At 44.2% G+C, this 4,654-nt stretch overlaps 1 non-coding gene across 1 annotated transcript; it reads right to left on the bottom strand.

The window, feature by feature from the left end:
• Positions 1-825: 825 nt before the first annotated feature.
• On the bottom strand, positions 826-899 carry TRNAP-GGG (transfer RNA proline (anticodon GGG)). The gene has a single exon. It is a non-coding gene; the product is annotated as a tRNA-Pro (tRNA).
• Positions 900-4,654: the final 3,755 nt, after the last annotated feature.

The raw sequence follows: 4,654 nt of genomic DNA, 5'->3' as shown, positions 1-4,654 counted from the left end.
TCATAAAGAAGTCAATGATTCTTGCTGGGATTCTTTTGCATAGAATGGAAACCCAGTTCCCCCAGTTGTTCCCCTTCTAATGATTCTACGCAATCACCCCCTCCCTCATTATATTGATTCTACTCGTACGTATCAACATACTCGTCGCATTCATTTCGATGATAAAACCGAATAGATAGATTTCATTATGGCAGTTCCAAAAAAACGTACTTCTAGGTCGCGGAGGAAGATTCGCAATCATATTTGGAAGACCCAAACTAATGAAGTAGCATCGAAAGCTTTTTCTCCAGCTAAATCCATTTTGACTGGACGGTCGAGAAGTTTTTACTATGTGACAAATGAAAAAATTTCTGAAACTGGTCAGTAGTACTCCCCGGTTGTAACAGGAATTGCCGTATCAATAGGACGTGGGGTCGGTCGGAATAGATAGTGAACTATTTGTTTGTTGGAACGGGGAAGACGAGATAAGTGATTGTCAGGGAACTTATTGATGAATTTGGATCCCTAGTAAGTAGTACGGGTACATGTTGATATTATTGCGTGACGGTACCGTGCGGTAAATAAAATCCAAATACTAACAGAGTTGTATCAATGAATGTTGGTAATAACCACGAGGGGGGGGGGGTTACGTGCATGAAGAAGGAGCCCAATCCCTCTCTTCCTTCCTATGATACAAGGGTCTCGATCACGATCATCGATTTATCTCTATCCCTACTACGAATGGGTATGGGTCGATAACACCCAAAGAGAATCGGGAGATAAATCTGCGTTCCCGGAACGGGAACGTCTTCTATTCCGTTTAAAATATGTTCCGACCTCGTTTATTCGGAATAGCAGGATTTGAACCTGCGACCTCCATCACCCCAAGATGGCACGCTACCGAGCTACGCCATATCCCGTTATTCCTATACAAGTATAGCGCCGTATACCTAATCAACTATAGACAGGGAAGGTCCCTTGTTGTGCGTGTGTACTCTCCCCCAGGAAGATTGACGATTCACCCGAAGATGTGATATCATTAATTACGATAAGTATAACGAGTAGCGAGCCGCTATGGTGAAATTGGTAGACACGCTGCTCTTAGGAAGCAGTGCTAGAGCATCTCGGTTCGAATCCGAGTAGCGGCATTTAATTTCAACCTGCAGGCGAGGGCTGTGTCTGATACAACCACTGGGAAAAGCAGTAGGAATAGGGAATTCTCCCCGTTTCGACGTTTAAGGGGTAAACCCGAAATCTCCTGGGAATAATGGGTGGGTGGTACATACTCTCCAAAATCTCACTAATTCACTGGATTCTCCTCATTACGATTCACACCGATATAGAGCACATATTCGCTCACATTTCTTTTCTTACGCTTCTTTCCGTCACTCTGTTTCACCGGATGGGGCTGGCTCGCAAGCTCAAGAGACTCATTAGTTTGAGCGTTGGAGGTATGACAATTGCTTTCATCTGTATAACGGGATTTACGACGATTCGTCGGATTCAACCCAAACATCTACCACCGAGCAATCTACATGAATCATCTATGTTTCTTTCACGGAGCTTCTCCCCAATGCATGTAATTATGAGAATTAGGAGTCGGAACGAATGGTCAGGTGCAGTCACGGCACCAGGTGCCATGTCGACCCATGGATTCGCAACTCTGGGTCTTCCTGAGGAAATGCAACAATCCACACCGCTAGTACCTGCTCTGCAACCTCATCGGTTAATGACGCATGTAAGTATGATGCCACTAAGCCATGTGACTTCGTTATGTGGATCTCCATCAGCAACATCTCCACCGATTGCCACCTATGACGCAGAACAATTTTCTATCCCCGGTCCAAATCAAGAATTTCCTACCTGGACCCCCTCTCCGGGAGTGGATATACACTGCTACGAGCAGGCAGGAAGTAATCCGAGAAACAGTTTTCATCGACTATCCTTGAATTCACGTAGGTGCCGATTGATCCACCAATTGGACCGATGGAGTTATCGAATCATCAGCTTAGGGTTTCCTCTACTGACTGTTGGTATTCTCTCTGGAGCAGTGTGGGCTAATGAAGCGTGGGGATCCTACTGGAGCCGGGACCCTAAGGAAACCTGGGCATTAGTGACTCGGCTGATATATGCTATTCATCTCCATACCAGAATAACTAGTGGTTGGCAGGGGGAAGGGCCTGCTATTGTAGCATCTACAGGATTCTTCATTGCTTGGATTTGTTTCTCAGGGGTTAATCCACCAGGAATCGGTTTACATAATCACGGGTGGCTTACTTAATAATTAGGTAGAAGACCGCTAATTCGATCGGGGGGAGAGATAACAAAAAATGTTACCTCGTCAGATGCTTGAAGTGTTACATGTAATCAATTCGTGATTTGAATCAGAGTCTGCATGAGGAATCGCGCTGTGGATTCCTCACCCAGACATTCATGCAATTACGTCGCCAGCGGCATGGATTCCCACTGCCTTCCCTTATAGGAATTAATACCAGAACCGCTTCCAAGAGTAATCCTCATTGAATAGATATGTTCGACTACCGATCCAAACGATACTGCGTTTTATTGCCCCTCTACTATCCCATAAAAGAGTACGGAACCAGGATAGATAGTATTTTGTGATTCCGTAGAGATGCAACCATGTCTGGATACAGACCGATACCGAGGATTGGTAAAGAGAGACAAATCGATATGAATATTTCCCGCGGTCCGGAATCAACTGAATATGGATCCGAATAGTTGGATATTCTGTATCCGTAGAATATTCGACGTAACATAGATAACAAATAAATGGGAGTTAATACTGTACCAATCGCTTCGACTACTACAACCGATAACTTAGATATAGATGAATAATGCTGATTAGTCACTATTCCTGGAAATACCATCAATTCCGATACAAACCCACTCATCCCGGGTAATGCAAGGGATGCCATTGAGAAGATACTAAACATAGTAAATATCCTGGGCATTGGGGTAGCCATCCCCCCTAATTGATCGAGATAAAGGGTACGTGTCCTATCGTAACAAGTCCCTGCAAGGTAAAATAGAGCGGCACCTATTAACCCATGGGAAATCATTTGTAACACAGCTCCATTAAGACCCGTATCTGTCACGGATCCAATTCCAATTGTTACAAAACCCATATGGGAAATTGATGAATACGCTATTCTCCTCTTAAGGTTACGCTGACCCGGCGGAATCAGGGATGCATAAACAATTTGGACTGATCCGAATAGCACCAACCACGAAGCAGGTATGGAATGAGCATGAGGTAATAATTCCATATTAATTCGAATCAATCCATACCCTCCCATTTTTAGTAATACCCCAGCCAGCAACATACATGTGCTGTAATGTGCTTCCCCATGAGTGTCTGGCAACCAAGTATGAAAAGGGAATATTGGCAGTTTCACGGCATACGCCACGAAGAATCCTAGATAAGAAAGCACTTCTAGTGATATAGGATGTGATCTGCTTGCCAAATCTCGGATATTGAAGGAGGGTTCCTGGGTCCCGTAGAAACCCATAGTTAGGGCTCCTATTAGGAGAAAGATAGAACCACCAGCTGTGTATAGAATAGACTTCGTGGCTGAGTATAGACGTCTCTTCCCACCCCACATACATAAAAGTAGGTAGATTGGGATTAATTCCAACTCCCACATAGGAGAGGAAAGCGAAATGTCTCGAGAAGCAAACAGTCCTATTTGGCCGCTATACATGGCCAACATCAAGAAATAGAATAGACGTGTATTCCGCGTAACTAGCCAAGCTGCTGAGGTTGCCGAAGTAGTGACAAATCCTGTCAGTAGAATGAGACCCATGGAGAGTCCATCAATACCTGAACTCCGATGGGAATTGATTGAATTTATCCAACTAGAATCCTCCACCAATTGAATGCATTGATCATCGATATGGAAGTGACAATGAAAGATATAAATGATTAGTAGAAATTCCGATATACAAATGCCTGGGGTATACCACCGAACGATCTTATTCCCATTGGAGGGAAGCATTGGAAATAGCGAACCCGCCAGAATCGGAAAAAGAACAATTGTGGTTAACCAGGGTACGTTACTCATCGTGGATGGAAAAATATTTTAGCGGGGGGGAGGGGGGGGGGAATCTTAATACCCCAACTCATACTCAATAGAATTGAGTATGAATCTTTGAGTATGAGTTGGAAAGAAAACGATTCGATTCTTGAATCTCTTTCTTGACCGATGAATCAATAAGCTAGACCCATACTACGAGTCGTCTCAGCTCCCGGATAGACGCGTACACTCGAGGAATCTGTTGGACAAGCGGATTCACGTCTCTTACAACCTACACAGTCTTCTGTTCTAGGAGCAGAAGCAATTTGATTGGCTTTACACCCATCCCGGGGGATCGTTTCCAATGCATCTGTCAGACAGGCTCTTACGCATTAGGTGCAACCAATACATGTGTCATAGATCTTTACTGAATGTGCCGTCGAATTTGTTCACTCCTATTGGATTGACGTGTCAAAGATATTCTCCTGTTGGGGTTGTTGAGGTGTACCTACCCTCCCCCCTGCCCCCTACCCCTTATTTTCCATTCAATCAAATCTAAGATTTGTATTGATTTGGTTTTTCCGCATCTACCTACATAGACACTCCGTGGGTGGAACTCTCCCATCATCCTCGTGAAATGA

Source organism: Dipteris shenzhenensis, unplaced genomic scaffold (assembly GCF_047967505.1).
Source record: "Dipteris shenzhenensis isolate YYH24624 ecotype China unplaced genomic scaffold, Dip_SZ_1.0 scaf0524, whole genome shotgun sequence".
NCBI lineage: Eukaryota > Viridiplantae > Streptophyta > Polypodiopsida > Gleicheniales > Dipteridaceae > Dipteris > Dipteris shenzhenensis.
Note: the sequence above shows the minus strand (reverse complement) of the source record. Positions and strands in the feature narration are given on the sequence as shown.